This window comes from Danio rerio, chromosome 18 (genome assembly GCF_052040795.2).
Source record: "Danio rerio strain M-AB ecotype USA chromosome 18, GRCz13ab, whole genome shotgun sequence".
NCBI lineage: Eukaryota > Metazoa > Chordata > Actinopteri > Cypriniformes > Danionidae > Danio > Danio rerio.
The window spans coordinates 17,226,970-17,246,665 of NC_141038.1; the positions used below are offsets into that span (position 1 = coordinate 17,226,970).

Here is a 19,696-nt window from a genome sequence, read left to right on the forward strand (position 1 = left end):
AAATTGACAATCGGTAGCATTTTGTGGCTTCCTCGAAAGCTGATTCTGATTAGACTAAAAATACCATCTATTATGAAACATGCCAGTCACAGTCAAGGTGTTCTTAGCTTCTCAGATGAGGGCTTGAGGGCATGTAGTATAGTGTGCTTAGAAATGACAGGAATATGCTGTTGTATTCACAAATACTCCCCCACAAAGTCATCTTTACCTCGAAAACTTGAACCTGAACCTGTTTGTACAAACTTGTCAGAAATGTACAGTGTATTTTGATAGTTTTTTCTCATATAGACTTGCATGATGTATACAGTAGTCAACATTTGAAGCTTTTCATAATATTATCCTAAAACTACTGAACAACACTCATTCTTGTATTTGGACTATTTTTTTTAACCCTCTTTAAATGTTGACTACAGTAGGTCAAAGTTCACGTTGACTTTTTAAATGAAAGAATTGATTCTGAACTCCCGAATCAAGTTCATTTTTATTTCTTTATCGGATTGGATCAGTAATCGGATTTGTGATGAATTTGCATAATGCCAGCCTAAATTCTTCATTGACTTCATTGTCCTAAAGCACTTCAGTTGGTTTATGTTGTCACCATCATGATGAGAAGAAGCATTTATTGTTGAAAACATTTACTCTTATGCACTTTCGTAAAAGTTTCTGTTATAATCACCGAAGCTGCAAAATTTGTGTATTGGTTAGGCTGCATTTACACCATTGCATTTACAAATTCAGTCTCAGATTGAAAATGCTCCTCAATCTGCATTTTTACACGTGTTTCAGAAGAACAATCTCTGTCCAAGACCATTCACACTCACTTGGCAGGCACATATTTTGCCTATTTTGCCGGCATTCTTTCGGGACATCTACAGGTTGTGTAATGGTCATATGAAAGGGCCTTGACAAATCAAGGAATGATACACAATAGTCCAGAAGACTAGTCAGAGAATTTAGAAAAGGCTGCATTGTGGTCCATCCATACTGAAATGGAACACCAGTGTTTCCTAACTTTAAATGGTGTTTTGTCAAAACAGCCCGTTTTCACATGTTGAATATTAGGGCTGCACAATATATCGTATCAGCATCAATATCTCAATGTGTGCATCCACAATAGTCACATCACAAAGATATCCACTGCTGAGTCTGAATTAGCTGAGCAGGAGCTACAGAACTGTATTAAATCACTGTTTTTATATACAATGTATTTGATTTATGCCATTTTTGTCTTGTTTCTAGTCCAAATATCTAGATGTCAAAGCGAGAACAAGATAATTTAGCTTGTTTTAATTAAAAAAACAGTAATTCTTGCTTATTTTTTTCTAATAGTGAAAACATAACAATATTTTTACTTCCTTTAAGAGTTTTTTTATTAATTCGGACTTAAAATGAGACAAAACAAAGTAAGAGAACCTTTTTTTTATATTGTGATTTACATGTTCACCTGCTCAATCAATTGCGTCAACATGGTAAACGATTTTGAGGTTGCTCGAGCAGGGGCTTGTGCTATCAAAACCCTTACGCCTGTTTCACACCGCAAGCGTCAGCGGCGCGTGAGCAGAGCGTGAGCAGCGCGTGTGTTTTCGGCGTCCATGTTAACAGATTAGAGCTTTCATACCGCACGCAGCAGCAGCGCGTCAGTGCGAGGCGTGAGCGTCGCCGAAGCAGCAGTGCAGCGATAGTTTCGGCGCTGGGTCTATTTTTGACGCGCTGCTCACGCTCAATTAAAGTGACAGTGCATTGATAATGACCAAAACACATTGAATGACAGTAAAAAGTAGCAATTTTACCCAATAAATGCGTTAATAATGTCAAATGGTTTATATATAGTCATTCAAATGAACTTAAAACGATTAAAAACGGCAACAAACATTTATTTAGGCCCGAACTACAAAACCGAATGTAAAACAATTTTACTATCAGTTTTGCTTAAGTTGCACACTAGTGTTGTAGGAGAGGGGAAATGGAATATTTACGGGATTTGTAGCAATGACTGTAAAAAATATGGACGACGCGACAGCCCTTTTTCCCATTGAACGCCTTGAGGGCAAAACGCCTGCTTGACGGGCACAAACTGTCGCAAAAGACTGCTGAAATTGGAGCCAGACATGCGCAGAAGGATTGTCTGATGGAGCCAGAGGAGGAGCCGCGAAAATGAGCAGAGTCGAGCTTCCAATCAAACGCTTTATGTAAAATCAACTACGCCCCCGAACTTCTCAGCATGCGTTTGCTGTCATATCAACACAAATGGATGTAATAACGTTAACAAATATGAGGGTTTTATATATTCAATCGCGCCAGCTCCAGGCCGCAGCGCATAACTTACTCGCGGCGTCGCGGGCTGATTCCGGCTCGCATGCGGCAGCGCCGGCTCGCTCGGCCGCCGCATCTGGCTCGATTGACTCGGACTGGAATCGGGCAGTGAGTCCAGGCATCCGGAGTAGGTCCAGCAGAGGTAACATTAGTCAGTCTGAGCTCTAAGAGATAAGTCTCCGGCAGGCGAGAATCTAGCCGGAACTGTGTTTTGCTATCTGGGTGGCTAGGCGTGTATCAGCAAACTAATAAAGCCCGAAAAAAAGCCCTAAACTTAGCGAATAAACAGTGTTCCACCAGGATCATGTATGTCAGAAACTATAGTTTACTGCTGAACTCATTTTGTCATGGTAAAATAACACAGAAATCGAATAATAACACTTCAGTCTTCTGCCGAAGCTCAGACGCCGCGCTTTGAGAAACTGTCAATCACAGCTGTGTATCACGATGACACGCCCAGCATTAAATTACTGCTAAAAACAAACTGTTTACAAAAATGAAGATCTGCACCTATTTCAGCACAATAACCAGTGCCTTAATCGACCAGAACTATCTTTCGGGACATTTTATTGCAAGTGTAATATTTTTTTTTATTTGGGCTCAAGTCTCCTTCATTAACACGGAGGAGGCGGGCTTTATGACTTGTACTGCAGCCAGCCCCCAGGGGGCGATCTAACGGCCGAAACCTTCACTCAAACGTAGGCTTGCGGCACACTTGATTTGTAGTCCATAGCGAAGTGTATTGTGGGTAGTGTAGTGCGAAACGCATGCTGGATGATGTGAGCTCGCTGTGTTCTGTGCAGCTGAGCAGAGGAAGAAAGTTTTAATCGGCTTTGTTTTATGTTCACTCGAATTATTCCTACCGGGAGCTGTTTGCACTGTGAATCTGACAACACGAAAATAAGTAAAAGAATGGCATGCATTAATTACTTTTGTCCGTCTCATCATCTGCACGAGCATGAATTAACGAGCTGTTATTCTGCCGCTGGACATCACTGAAGCGGAGAAAGTAACACTAGTTTGATCATGTATAAATATCATTATAACAATATTGTATAAATATGATTATAACTAGGTCTACAGCAACCTGATAATCAAAAAACAAATGACTTGATATCACAGGCGATTGTCTTCTGACTGTAGACACTTCTCATATAAGTTAGCTTGAGAAGCATACAGTACTATTTGATCTATAAAATTTGTAAAATAAACATTTGAAGGTTAAAGTAACAGCATAGGAGGGGCCTTGGTGCAGATGAAAAGTTTAAAAAGTGTATTTGTATATAGAGAGACATAGGTAACTAGATAGAATTGACAAATAGGTTGATCTCAGCAGCAGCTGCCGAAGAGCTGCGCGCTGCAGACGCAGCTGGTGTGAAAGGCAAACGCCTGCGTGCTGCTACTGCTCGACAAACGCGCTGCTCACGCTCTGCTCACGCGCCGCTGACGCTTGCGGTGTGAAACAGGCGTAAGAGAGCTCGGACCTCCCTTCCTTGAAGGAGGCTCGAGGCTTGACTTGACTCTCCAATTGGCCAATGTGCTAACTGATCAGATCAAAAAGAAAAGTGTATTTTTGTTTATTATTCTCTAAACTTTGGGTGGCATGGTGGTGCAGTAGGTAGCAGTCGCCTCACAGAAAGAAGTTTGCTGGTTCGAGTCTCAGTTGGACCAGTTGGCATTTCTGTGTTTATAAAAAAAAAAAAAACTATGAACAAATTGTTTGAGATTTTTAGAGAAATTAGGTGGTTTGCATTGTGGTCTCCTCACTGCAGGACTTTCAATTCTCTGTTGGGCCAGGAGGCATTTCTGTGTGTTTGCATGTTCTCCCCATGGTCACGTGGGTTTCCTCTGGGTGCTCCGGTTTCCACCACAGTCCAAAGACATGTGCTATAGGTGAATTGAATCAACTAAATTGGCTGTAGTGAGAGAGTGTTTGTGTGTGAATGCATTCAAAAGTTAAATACTTAACTTGACAAATGTTAGCAGGTTTTGGCATGCTGTCCCGGGAGAGAACCCCAAGCTCGGAGATAGTTGAGACCAGGGCTTCTGTCTGGTCGATAGAGCATGAAAGGGTAGTACAAGATCAGGTGGTTTTCGAGAGCTCTCTGTGGTAAAGGAGAAAAGGGGGAAAAGGGGTTGTGAGTTTGTACTAATTTGAATGGCTAACTAATGATTGTAGATGGGTGACCAGCTGCAGTCAATCATATCACATTCTCCCAGGGGTGCGGCTAGGGGGTGTGGGGAGGTAGTAAGGATGATCCAGGGGGCCCCCAGGGACATTATCAAAGGCCCACGCAACCCCACACTCTTTTTCTTTTTATCCGCAATCGGCGCCAGCTCTCCCCAAGTGTGTGTGTGTGTGTGTGTGAATGGTAGAGTGTGTGGATGTTTCCCAGCACTGAAGTTTACTTTGTACCTCGAAGGGCATCCACTGCAAAGAAAAAAAAAAAAAATCAAAAACAAAACATACACAAGAGTAATTGGTGGTTCATTCCACTGTGGCAGTCCCTGAAAAAGCAGGAACGGAGTGAAAAGTGAGTGAATGTTTTTGACCTTGCATGTAAACCTAACGTTGGAAACTCCAAAAACAAAACAAGTGAACTTTGAAATAGCATAAATGGGTGCAGCTTAATTAAGCAATTCCACTAGAGCTGTCGAAGTTTGATTACATAAGGCATGTTGAGGCATGAGATCCTCAGACCATGAATATTCCGCATTGCAACAGGACCTGCTGCTCTCCTGGGTCTCTCCTGCGTTTTATTTGCACTGAGAGACGGGGAGGGCAGGGGTAAGTTACACTATGTTCTGACGCTCCGAGTGACCTATCAGCTGCAATTTATAGAAGCAGAATGACAGCGCTCACTGTCCTCTCACAGATTCCTTTCCCCACTTTCTTATCTGTCTCCTTTTATCTCCTTTTTGCTGTCATTTATCATCCTATTCAGAAAGGGCTCTACCTCTCTTTGGTGTGTTTCTGTTCACTGCTGATAATTTGAGTATAGTTGAGTCCTGGAACGCTTCTGTGGACGTCAGTGCATTCCTGCCGTAGCGATAGTTAGCTGAGTACAAGCGACAACATAGCACATCCTTGAGAAGAGCAGCTCTTCGGGTTGTTTGCTGTTGTTCTATAAGCAGAGTTGCCAGGTTTTTATAAATAAAACTAGTCCAAATCCCAGTAATGCCAAAACTCCAAATATGCTACTTCCCATTTATATTATACATATTTTATTTCACTGTATGCATTAATAGCTGTATATTAGTCTTTACAAAGATTCTGTTATCAAAAAAAAATAATAATGTAAAGTTAAATTGATTAAATCATAGCTGAAAATGTAATGGATGTACTGAACATATCTGGTGGAAGTAAACCCTAAACTTGTGGAATTTATTTGAAATTAAGGATATTTTAAAAATCTAAACATTTAAGATGTTTATTAAGTTATAAAATGTTTAGCAGAGTTTTTATCATTTGTAGAATATAAAAGAGTGTAAAAACTATTTACCCTTTTATTACTGTATTTTATACTCTTTCCATCAGAACATAGAAATTCTTTGTAGATACTTACGCGAACATGGGCAGAACATGCAAATTCCACACAGAAATGCCAGCTGACCCAGCCGGGGCTCAAACCAGCGACCTTCTTGCTGTGAGGCAATCGTGCTACTCACTACGTCACCGTGACACCTGTTTAAATGACCAGTATTAATAAAATCAAAGGAATGCATAAATAAATGTGGTTCAACTTTGATTAAACATTTTGATCAACGTTAAATGTTGACTACTCTAGCATGCAGATGATTTTGACACTAATGTAACTTCGATGATAATTTACACAAACTTTATTGACACCCAAAAAGGTGATCAATACATGCCTGGGTACAAAATAATCTAAACAAAAATCGATATAAATGAATCTAAATTTATGCATTTAAAAAACAATAGTTGTTAAAAATCTGAGAGATCATTTTAATGGTCCTAAAGCTTTTGCAATGTTTTGTTCCTTAGGGTTTTATGTTATTGGAAAAAAAACTGACTTTACAATATTTATTTATTTATTGCAAATATATATTGAAATATGAAAACTATTTTAACAGATGACTTAAGTAACTCTAGTAATCTTTGCCAAAATACTATTGCCATGCCGTTTTAGCACAGTTTTGTGTATATTTAGAATCAAACCGATTAAGTTGTCTGGGTTAATACATTTTATTCTATATTTTTTTCTTATACCAAATGTGAGAGGCACATTTAAGTCTTGCTGCTTTGATGGTACATCTTTCTTTCTTTTTTGAGTGATTGTCAGAGTATTTTCATGCATTTGCTATTAATCTTTTAATGTAAACATGTTTTTTAAAGAGCATTAAAATAATGTTAAGATGATGCTGTGCAGTTCATGATTGGTTTGAACATCCATATCTCTGAAGTAAAACTTTTTGTTTCTGTAGGAAGGGGAAAGATCTTTTTGAAAGAAATTGATACTTTTATTTAGTTAGTATGCATTAGAGCACAGGTGTCAAACTCAGTTCCAAAAGGGCCGCAGCTCTGCACAGTTTAGTTCCAGCCCTAATTAAACACACCTGATCAAACTAATTGAGTCTTTCAGGCTTGTTTAAAACCTACAGGTAAGTGTGTTGGAGCAGGGCTGGAACTAAACTGTGCAGGGCTTCGGCTCTCCAGGAATTGAGTTTGACAACCCTGCATTAGAGCAATATTACAGACAAATCAAATAATGCTTTAAAGCAGTGGTCCCCAACCTTTTTTTCCACTGTGGACTGGACACCAGGTTATGGATGCATTCCTTAGCAGTTTGTGGGTCCTTCAATGGACATTTCCCCCTTCACAAAGAAACTTTCCAAAGATGTACAGTTGAAGTCAGAATTATTTGCCCCCCCCCCCCCCCCCCCCCTGTTTATTTTTTCCCCAATTTCTGTTTAATGGATTTTCAACACATTTCTAAACATAGTTTTAATAACTTATCTTTAATCACTGATTTATTTTATCTTTGCCATGATGACAGTAAATAATATTTGACTAGATATTTTTCAAGACACTTATACAGCTTAAAGTGACATTTAAAGGCTTAACTGGTTTATTTCGGTTAACTAGGCAGGTTAGGGTAATTAGGCAAGTTATTGTATAATGATGGTTTGTTCTGTAGACTATCGAAAAAATATATAGCTTAAAGGGGCTAATCATTTTGACCATAAAATGGTGTTTAAAAAAATTAAAAACTGCTTTTTTTTGCTAAAATAAAACAAATAAGACTTTCACTAGTTGAAAAAATATTATCAGACATACTGTGAAAATTTCTTTGCTCTGTTAAACATAATTTGGGAGATATTTAAAAAAGAACAAATAATTCAAAAGGGGGGCTAATAATTCTGACTTCAACTGTATGTTTCACTCATTTTGCTAGCTTGTGGGTTACATTTTGGCGCTCAAGTGACCAAAATGTAACCGATTAAATATTGTAATTTTTTCTAAATAAAAGACCTTTCTAAATAGAAGATCTTACAGACATTTAATAAATAAAATCAAAATTAAAAATGTATTTATTATGCGGCCTGGTACCAATTAGTCAATAAGGGTTGGAGGGGACCACTTGTTTAAAGGGATGTCAAATAGATTTTATTTTATCTCACTTGAAAGGTTAAAAGTTGAGCACATTGAATTGTGGGACACATAGCACAATGTTCTCCACAGAGATGAGTGCATAGTGTGCACTGAATAGTAAAATACAGCAAGATTCCAAGCACAGCCTATCATTAGTCTATAGGGTATTTTTGCAAATGTTTTATAAACACGGCTTGATGACTTTCCAATCAGCTTGATTTTTTTTGAGAGTGTGGCTAACGTGTGTTTACATCAGGAAGAATACGATACAGCTCTTCTGAAAATGTGTTTGTGTTTTTGGGTGTGTGTGTTTGGTCTGAGCCTCTGTCATTCTGTCGCCCACTTTTGACTTGCATTGAATGTGGCTTTGCTTGTTTTCATTTAGCATTTTTGATGAAGCGCCTGAACTGTTTTTTTTTTCGGTTAACTCTATCCAAACAAAAGTAACTTATAACTACGGCTATATAGTTTAAGCTAACAAACATTTACATTAGTAATTGCAGGTCTGCCAAGAAGCCCACATTCGGCCTCGGAGACGATGTTGAATTCAGAGTTCAGACTGGTTCAATAACAGTAATGCCAGAGTCGTGCCAGAGTAGTCATAGCAACAATGATCCTGTTAAATGCGAACATGATCCAGTGGACTGAACCTGAACAATGACCCTTAAAACAAGCCAGAATGAAACGGCACTTGACTGCGTGCTCTACGTGACTGATTATAAGCCGCAATCGTTTCCTCCTGTATCTCGTGAGCCTTACCTTTCAAACTTGCACATGAAGTGAAATGCTTAAAAGCGGGAATGTCTTGCAGCCTACATTGTGTTGACATGCTGCTATACATGTTAGATAGTTTAGCATGTCAATAGATTGTCTGATATAACACTGTAACATTGACAATTGGAAGGTCATACATTTGATTCCCGGGAAATTTACTGTACATTTTAATGAAATGAATAGCTTGATTAGACTACAATACTGTTGCAAAAATGTAATGTTTTTCATTCAGTTTCACAGCAGATTTAAAAAAGAAAGAACATTTTAAAATGTTCATCTATTTTTCCTCAAGCCAAAGTTTATTTTCCATACTGGATGCAACGTCTACACATCTGCAAATCTTTAATGGTGCAAATTGACGCTTTTCATGCTGTGTTTAACATCTTACTTTATCGACAACAGCAATTCTAGTTTAGTATCAATATCCCACCTCATTTTTGTTCCTCATCTCAATTTTTTGGGGAGTTTTGTTTGTCAGTTTTAATCATTTCAAAGCATAGATGCAATGCGCACATATCTAAATAAAATGCCACAAACATTAAATTGCATGAGCCATCATTTTTTCTTTTTGCCATTAGAAAAAATTTGCCCTTTAATTTTTGGCTCCTTTTTAATAATTGGCATCTTTTAAAACCAAGATGCAATGTGCACTTGTGTACATAACTATAATGCCACAAACTATCACTTTTCATTCAGTTTCAATTTTCACCTTCATTATGACAAGCATATTAGTTTAGTTTAATTGTCCAGGGACATTTTATGCCAATTTATGTTAAATGTGTGGGACATTTGTGCTGCTCCCCGGTTGGAATTTATTATTATTATTTTTTTTTTTCTTTAAATAACTTGTGCAGATCTAAATGTATTTCCACAAATTGACACTTGCGTTAGTTTATTTGCAACACCCATGGGCCATTGGGCTGCACAATATATTGTTTCAGCTTGAGCATCAAAATTGCAATGTGCACAATCCACAAGTGTGTGTGTAAGCACTCCATGACCAATTAAAAAGCAAGAAATTAATGTACACTCACCGGCCACTTTATTAGGTACAACTGTTCGTTAACATTAATTTCTAATTAACCAATCACATAGCATTTAGGCATGTAGACATGGTCAAGATGATCAGCTGCAGTTCAAACAGAGCATCAGAATGGAGAAGAAAGGGGATTCAAGTGACTTTGACTGTGGCATTGTTGTTGGTGTTAGACAGGCTGGTTTTTTAGAAACTGCTGATCTACTGGGATTTTCACGCACAACCATCTCAAGGTTTACAGAGAATGGTCCGAAAAAGAGAAAATATTCAATGAGTGGCAGGTCTGTGGGCACAAAATGCCTTGTTGAGGTCAGAGGAGAAGGGCCAGACTGATTCCAGCTGATAGAAAGGCAAAAGTAACTCAAATAACCACGTGTTACAAGTGAGGTATGCAGAAGAGCATCTCTGAACACACAACATGTGGAACCTTAAGGCAGATGGGCTACAGCAGCAGAAGACCACACCGGGGGCCACTACTGTCAGCTAAGATCAGGAAACTGAAGCTACAATTTGGACAGGCTTACCAAAATTGGACAATAAAAGATTGGAAACATGTTGCCGTGGTCTGATGAGTCTCGATTTCTGCTTCGACATTCAGATGGTAGGGTCAGAATTTGGCATTAACTACATGAAAGCATGGATCCATCCTGCCTTATACCAACAATACAGGCTGCTGGTGGTGGTGTAATTGTGTGGGGATATTTTCTTGGCACACTTTGGGCCCGAAAGTACCAATTTGAGCATCATGTCAACACCACAGCCTACCTGAGTATTGTTGCTGACCAAGTCCTTTTCTTTATGTCCACAGTGTAACCATCTTCTGATGGCTACTACCAGCAGGATAACGCAATGTTGTAAAGCGCGAATCATCTCAGACTGGTTTCCTAAACATGACAATGAGTTCACTGTACTCAAATTGCCTCAACAATCACTAGATCATGTACGTGCAGCCGACAAATCTGCAGCAACTGTGTGATGCTATCTTGTCAATATGGACCAAAATTTCTGAGGAATATTACCAGTACCTTGTTGAATCTATGCCACAAAGGATTAAAGCAGTTCTGAAGGCAAAATGGGGGTCCAACCCTGTGCTAGTAAGGTGTACCGGATAAAGTGGCCGGTGAGTGTATGTAAAGCTTTAACAAAGAATCATTCTTTGGAGTTAATCAAACACTAAACATTGTACTATGTGTGCTTGATTACATTAAATTATTCGCTTTTTGTACCTGAATACTGTTAGATTCCCCAGAAAACCCAAAAAGCACTGTGTGTTTTTGTTTAATTGTATTTATCTAGACTAATTATATTTATTTATTAAACATATTCAATGTAGATTCACTCACCTACAAAGTTATCCCAATGAATCTAAAATGATGATTTCTTTCCAAATCGAGCTATTGAATTAAGCTGGTTTTATCATATGGTAATATATATAGCAGAAAAAAAATTCTCAGCAGTTTCTGTTTTTATTTTTGAATACTGTTCTGCCCTAAATGCTTATAATACTTTAGTTTGATGGCATTTTCTCTACACGTCCCTGTTAATTTCTGACCGTATCTTGTAATAAATGTAATAATCTAATCCACAAATAGACGACAGACTGTCCTGAAACGCCAAACACAGCCCTGACGCTGATGTTTATCGTAACTGGAAGGCGGCCACTGTCTGCTGGGGTTTGCCCAAGTGAAAATATTCCAGCTCTCCTGGGTGCTGTTTATGTGGATGGGGCCACACGTGCTCCTCAGGCTCATGCTGGGATTGAACATGCACTCCATCTTCAGTGTCAGTGGGGCTCTGAACTGGGTCAGTATGCCAGCAGATGCTCGAAACTTAGTAGCTAATTAATCTTTGTTTAATGGTGCAAAACTTTGATTAATTGATTTAAGGAGTTTTAAGTAACGTTGTCCAGATGAATGTGCTGGGTTTTAGCTGTTATCTGTGTGTTGAGGCTTTCAGAAAGTCCTTGATTTACTCTATATCGGTAAATATTTTCTTTAACCTTCATCGACTGATAGAATGTTCTACAAACAGCAACAGGTTGTGCAACATTCAGAACTGACTTTAGAATACCTTAATTTTAATTTAGTTTGAAAATGACTCAGGAATATAACTTTTAAAAACATAGTTCACCCATAATTAAAAATGTTTTTTCTATTTAGTCTCACTTATGTGGTTATAAAAATACATATAAATATCTAAATATATATAAATTATTAAAATATATATAAATTATTTTTAAAAATCTGTTGAACCTGAAACAAAATATTTTAAATACTTTAGATAAAGCAGAAATTGGCATCCAAAAATGGATGTCAATGTATGTTTTTCCTAACATCCTTCAGTATATCCTCCTCCTTTGTGTTCAACAGAAAGAGTAAACTCAAACAGGTTTGGAACAAGTGATGAGTGAGTGATTAATATTATGAGAGATAATATTATGCATTTGATTTTAGTCTTTTTCATTTAAATTGAATTTGAATTGAATTGATTTACTTAGATAACTAATATTGAAAGCAATATGAAAAAAAAACTATTAAAAAAATATTTAACAAAAGAGAATTAAATCAATATACTACACAAAAAATATTGTGAAATCGCTAACACTTCATTAGTTGTTAATAAGCAATTTTGGAAATCCCAACTTCAAATGTTGTTCTCACTCACTTTACTGTTGTTCTCATATTCTCTGTTTTATCAGGGGTCGACATACCTGCCCACACTCCCGTTTTTCCCAGGAATCTCCTGTATTTCAGACCCATCTCCCACCACCCTCTCGTTTTGTTATTTCTCCCAGAAAACTAACCACCCCAACCCCCCTGGTCTCCTAGATTTTCAAGGACAAATGTTGGCTGGTATGGGGGAATGAACTGTCGATTACTCTGGCATACACTGTAAAAAACGTTGTGTTCTACACAATTCATGTTGTCCCAACACAAATTGATTAAGTTAACTTAATTGTTTTTACAAATTTAAGTGGATTGGACATAAATCCTCAAGAATTGTGTTGATTCAGCTTATTTTAAATAAGTAGTTTGAACAAGAAGTGAAAATGTAATTTTGAGTGTATGTTTCACTGGCGAATGCCCTTCCAGCCACAAACTAGCTCTTAGAGTACAACCCTCAGTGCTGGGAATCTCTCCCATTCACACACTACAGCCAATATACCTTATGTCTTTGGACTGTGAGTAAGGCCGTACTCACACTAGGTACAGTTGCCTCGACCCGGGCCAAAGCACGCTTGTCCCCCTCCCGTCTCCCCCGACGGCCCGCGCTCACACCACAAACGGGCTTCGGCACGCTTACGTCATCGCTGCTGCGCTCTTCAGTGAGAAGCACTCTCTCACTCAGCAGCATAGTGGAGATTTCTCTAGTTATATCGTTTCAGTCGTTTGATATGCCGTCAAATATTTCGCCAAACAGTCCTTAGGGGTGCAGGGACACGCAGTCAGATATTTCGCTGTACAGATCCGCCACTTTTGGCGCTCATAAACAACCATAAAGCTCTCGTGCTGCAGGAATGAGGAGGTCTGCTGAAGGCGCGCAGCTGTCGTGAAGTGAGGAGTTTGCATCTTTAATAAACGACGGCAGTTTGCGTTCATTGAACATTAAGAATGATTAATAAATCCATATGAAACAGTCCCTTAAAGAGCCCATATTATGGGTTTTTGAAAATTCCCCTCCATGTAGTGTGTAACACTGCTCTAAGTGAAGTGAAGTATCCAGCTAAGGCTTAAATCTGTAAGAATACAGTGTTTAAAACGGTTGATTCATCTATAAAAGAGTCGACTCATAGTGCTTCAAACGAGTCGCCTTGATACCGATTCATTAGGTGTTTCGCCATGACGTACGAACGAAACCAAGTTATTCACGTGCACGCGCAAACCCCGGAGATTTCAAACCTGAGGCCCCGCCCTCTGACGCAGAAACCCAGACACACACACCCACAAACACACGCACACAAACATGCCGGTCGATTGAAGTCACACTGCAGATGGACATTATCGATTCTCTACCCAGAGATGAAACCTCAGCATTATAGCCAAGCAGTTGGAAACTTCTGGAAACTACATGCTACAAAGAATACTTCTTCTGCGTTTGTTAAAGTAAGGATCAGTAAAGATTAACTTACTAATGGACGTCAGGATGAGTTTCTTCCTCCATTTCTCAAATGTAAGTACGTGCGATTAAAGTTGCCTCGTTGACTCTAGCTTGCAAATGTATTTAGTTGTGATTTGTCACTTGTAACCGAGTGTACTGTATCAGGTTAACTGGCTATATTCTCTTATCGCGTGCAAAGTCACGTTAAAAACGCGACGCGTGCTGTTTGTTTACGGAGCTCCGTGGTAGAGGTCTGCATTCCCGCGGCTGTCCCCGCGCCAGATTTCTGCGGCGTGGGAATAAATTTCCGAATCAATCACGGGAGCGGTCGGTAACAGGTTTAATTTGGGACGGGAGCGGGCTGTCTAGCAATATCGTGGATATTGCTATGCGAATGAGACAGAGCTTTGCCTGCCTGTGTGTCTGCTTGGCGCTTGTGTGTATGTGTTAGTGCGCGCGTATGAGAGAGAGAGAGAGAGAGCTCTGTCTGGCTGTCTCTGGACTGTTTTGCTGGGTGATTTTCGGTTATGTTCTCCCCCGCTCTTTAGCGGGATCGGGCGCGGCGGGCAGAAAACGGGGCGGTTCGGGCACCGGGACAAGAAATTCTAAATATAAGCGGGAGCGGTCGGGTTCAGGCTAAAACCTGGCGGGTGCGGGCGGAAGCGGGAGCGTTGTCGTCCAGAGGTGTGTGTGTGTTTGTGTGTGTGTGTGTGGCAGCTAAAATCCACGCCTACACTATGGAGCGCGTATGAACTGTGATTACTTTTATATTGCTGATTAGCTATTGGGCATTTCATTCTCTGACTGAAGGCAGTTGACCAATCGTGACAGACTGTCATCGGTCCAATCAGCGCAGATTAGCTTCGCGCTAAGGAGGGGTTTGGGAACAAATGAATCACTGGACGATTCATACGGGAGTCGCTGGGATAATTAGGTAAAAATAAATGCAGATTATAAGACCATGAAAGTGTTTTTTGACTTTGCATGCATATTAGACTGTTGTTGGAGACCCTTACAACCAAGATATGACCCTATTTCATGTATAATATGGGCTCTTTAAAAGTCACGTCTCGCTTTCAGTTTTGGGCTTTGGCACGTTTTGCACTCACACACGTGTACCGCGCCAAAGCCCAAGTGAACTGCGCTCAGGCACACCTCTTCCAACCGGGCCAGGGCCTGCCAAGTGAACCGTGCTTGAGCCCGATTCAGCAAACTCACACTTCTCAAACGATCCAGGAAACGGGCCTGGGCATGGTACGGATGGCATAGTGTGAGTAGGCCCTAAATCTCAGTCCCAGAGCTCCTAGTAGAAATCCATGTGAACACAGGGAGAACATGCAAACTCCAGACAGAATGATATAAATAAAAACAATAAAAAATTTTTTTTTTTAATTTAATATAAAATACACAAACATGTTGAGAAATTACAAAAACTTCATTAGAAGTTAATATGCAATTTTGTAAATCTTAACTTCATAGATTCTCACTCACTTTACTTTTGGCACATTCCCTGCTTTATCAGGGGTCGAACTACAGCAGATGAACTGTCAATTCTGGCATGCACTTTAAATAAGATTGGGTTCCACACAATTTCTTCGTTGTCCCAACACAAATTCATTAAGTTAACTGGATTGAACAAAACAATTAAGTTGACAAAGAAAAAAAAAAAACTTTAGAATTGTGTTGATCTGCTCCTTTTAAATAAGAAGTTTGAACAAGCAGCAAAAATCTTATTTTGAGCTTATGTTTTTACTGGGAGATGCTTTTCCAGCCACAACCCAGCACTGAGAGGTCAACCCGAAGTGCTGGGAAACACTCAAACACTCTCCCATTCACACACTACAGCCAATTTAGTTTATCCAATTCACCTATACTGCATGTCTATGGACTGTGGGAAGCCAGAGCACCCAGAGGAAACCCACACAAACATTGGGAGAACATGCAAACTCCACACAAAAAGACAAAAGTTTCTTTATAGCAAAAAAAGCGCATAGAAGCAGTCTAGACTAAGCTCTACCCTCGGAGAATAATCAGTCTTTAGCAATAGATGATTGGCTCCTTTAATCGAAGACGGGGGTTTCGGTGACATGTCTTGTGTATTTTAATTTAAGGAAGACTGAGGGTGCTTTCACACCTGTCAATCGATTCAGTTGTTCCGAAACAGAGATTACAATTGTTACATTGTTGCTTTTTGCTCTTGAATGGTTCGCTTTCACACTGCAATGTTTCTAATCAGACCAAAAGAGCTAAAACAAGTCACGTGTGAGTAAACTCTCCTCACATTGGTCAGAGTGTCAGGGTTTATTTTGCAGAGTCCCGCTCAGCTGTCAGGAGAGGTGGTGGTTTGGTGGTGTTTGACAAGGTGCGCGCGACGTGTCTGAAAAGTGAGGAGAGATGCGGTGGGGAGCAATAGCATCTGGATGCAGCCTTTATGATGCAAGCTGAGATTGCATCACTCAGTGATGCTGATTGAGTGACATCACTGTGACGGGTAGGGTTAGGGGTGGGGTTAGGTGAACGCATTAAAAAGCATTGGATGCAGCTCAGATTGCACTGCACCGAGTCTGCAGCCAGACCCTTCTCGTGGGGAGTGGTGAGAAGGGTGCGTGATGTAGCCTATTTGAGGACCGGGAGGGAGACACAAGATTACCGGGAGATTTTCACTCGTTTGCGGGCATCCGGAGACTTGCGAAACTTCCCGCCCTACTCATAATTCTCTCTTCATATAGCCGTATGCCTATTACATAGCCATAAAACACAGTTATTTAACAGTGCTCGGATCGTATCACTTTCTTACTGCAATCGATCCGCTCCAGAGTTTGTTTCAATCGAACGAGACCACCTCATTCAAGCAATCTCGGAGTGATTGATTTGGCGCGGATCTGATTGGTGGTTTCACATATGCCAAACTAACCACGCTAACTGGGCAAACGAGACAGGTTCCGAAACAAAAGTGTAGGTGTGAAAGCACCCTGAGATTCAGACCAGCAACCTTCTGGGTTCTGTGCTAACCACATAGCCACCATGATGTTATTTTAGAAAAATTCTGTGTCTCCATTTTGGTGTATAAAATTTGATGTCAGTTTAAGTAAGTAGGTCAGTTTTCTACTAACATTATAAGACACGTTATTTATTTATGTTTTTTTTTTTAAAGATTTTTTTTGTGATAGGAAAGTATTGAGACAGGAAGCGAAATTGAAGAGAGAGAGGGGGGTAGAGTGGCGAAAGGTCCTCAAGCCGGGATTCGAACTCAGGACGCCCTGACTAGGCTATTTTGCCAACAATAGACACATTATCAACGCATTATTCAAAATGTATTTTTTGAGTTGCTGTTTTGTGCTTTTAGTATACTTCTTTGCTTTTGTTTTAATATAAAATGTTCACGGATGAGCATTGAACAAATCAAAGTTGAATGAATACAGCTTATATTTATAGATATGGAATTTAGCTCAACGCATCACATATCCTAATATTGACTTGACTACATTAGTTACTTGAATGAAAGTGTACATGAACACTACCATGCTGTAGTTTTGTTTTTTAGCAACTACTGTAACTGAATGATTTAATCAGTAATATGGTACAGTAGTTTTTTCTAACATGTGTAATCTATCTAAGAATCTGTTAGATGCCTCCAGCTCTCCCATGGTCACCTGGTCTGGCAGCAGCTGTTTTCGCTCCCACACCTCACCGCCCAAAGCAGAGCTTGGCTCTGAGCTGACAGAATCTGCTGCGATGGTGGGGGCAGCTGTTGCTGGAGGTTTATTTATAAGAAGTGATTCCACAGATATATACGATTGCCTTCTAGAAGAGTAGTGGAGATTGATGCCTCTAAGTGACTGTAATGCAGAAGCTCATTGTGCAGACAGAAATGCAGTTTTAATATATTGTTAGTTGTATTAGTTGGAGTTAAAGCGTGTATGTCCAAACCAGCTGCTGTCATTATTACTAAAAATACATTTTTAGCATAATGAAATGCTGCATTGTCAAACTTGGTATGTGTATGTATGTGTTTATATATTGCCAAACAATAATCAAGCTCAAAAGGTGTTACAAGGATTTTGAAAAGATAATTTTGTCCTTCAGTGAGTTTCCTTCAGTTATAAAGCTTTTGTTGGTATTCACATTTTCCTGTCCTTGAATGCTTTTGACCAAAATCTCATTATTTGAAAGATTAAGTGGAATGCAGAGAGCATTTATGACAGTATTTGTTGTAAAAGATAAACCCAGACAGTCTTTTGCACTCCTCAAATTTATAAATCATTAGCGTTTGAAGATACTGGGCCCTATCATACACCCGGTGCAAGGCGCGACGCAATTGTAGTTTCAGCTCGGCGCAAGAGTTGTTTTGACTTTTTGCACCACGCTGTTTAAATAACAAATGCATTTGCGCTCATATGTGCGCCCATAGGCGTTCTGGTCTGAAAAAGGAGGTGTGTTGAGGCGCATTGCTGGCGCGTTGCTATTTTGAGGAACTTAAATATACTGTTCAATAGACCTGATCAAAGCAGGTCTATAGTCCAGCGCAGAGCATGTTATTTGTTCGCCTCGCTTACACACTGCTTAACACACACAGGATGTACAGCAATACGCAAATATCTTTACAAATGAAAACGAATTAAAGGATTAAAATATTACAAAACATATTATTTTCTAGCCTACATAAATATAAAAACCATACTTTCATGGCTTCTTCATCTCGAGGGGCTTTTTCAGTTTATTCACAACAAATTGTCTTTTGAATATTGTTATCATTATTAGCAATATTATTTATTATATGCATATTTTTATTTGGTTTATTAAAAACAAGCTTAGATTTGCCAACCTGTCAGGTTTTAGACCATATGGGGCACAGCGTGTGTATTGGATATAACTCAGTTTTTGAACACACTTTGTTATTATTGTTCATTTATTTGTTTGCTGGAAAATAGAACTGAATTTAGAAATAGTTTTAAATCAAATCTTTGTACTTAAGAAACTAAATTAATTATGTAGGCTAATGGATGTCTGTGCATACAACACGTTTCCTTATCCTTGAGAGTGAAAGTGAAAGGAATAAATGAGAAGGCTTATCTCTCATTCTCATGCTGTACATGCTTCATTTAACTGTTTTCTCGCTAGTGAAGGGTTCGGTTTTTCCACTTACAAAGTCCATCATGTAAATAGCAAATGCACCATGAAGTGACGCAACCAGCTCTTAAAGGGAATGGGAGATGAGACTCTGATTGGTTTATTCTCAAAGCACACCTATAACTCACTAATTGAGTAAGCTCAAGCCTGTAAGACCATGCGCCATGACGCAAAGCAGATTTTCCGTCGTTAAAATAGCAATAGTGGATTCTGACACGCCCTTATTGCACCCTGCGTTTTCGACTTTGGGTCTAGATTGTCAAAATAGAGCCCATTGTGTCTAATATTTTAATTAATAATTATTGTGAAAAGCTATACAAATAATCTTGAATTGAACTCAAATTCGATTTTTTGGAAGGCAAGGCAAGTTTATTTATATAGCACATTTCATACACAGTGGCAATTCAAAGTGCTTTACATAAACAAGAAAAAAAAGACAAGTATGAAAAAATAAAAACAAACAAACAATAAAATGATTAAAAACAGATTAAAATGTTTTAAAACAGGTTATAAAAGAATAAAATATTATGATATAATAGTATGATCTGTCGGATGTTGCACAGTGCTCCTTCAGTAAAGGCACAGCTAAACAAAAGAAAAGGAAATTACATATACTTAAATAATATCTTAATTATTTCCATTTAGAAAGTCTTCATCTCTCAGTGGAGGTTTTTAAACTATCGAGAAATGTTTTTTCTAATGTGAGTGACATGCTGGATAATCTCAGGTTG

General features: G+C 39.1%; 1 protein-coding gene and 1 long non-coding RNA gene across 7 annotated transcripts in view; both read left to right on the forward strand.

The window, feature by feature from the left end:
* Positions 1-19,696, forward strand: part of nudt4a (nudix (nucleoside diphosphate linked moiety X)-type motif 4a) — a 43,599-nt gene that overhangs the window by 4,909 nt on the left and 18,994 nt on the right.
* Positions 14,876-19,488, forward strand: LOC147839692 (uncharacterized). The gene is made up of 2 exons (XR_015514838.1): positions 14,876-16,090; positions 16,148-19,488. It is a non-coding gene; the product is annotated as an uncharacterized LOC147839692 (long non-coding RNA).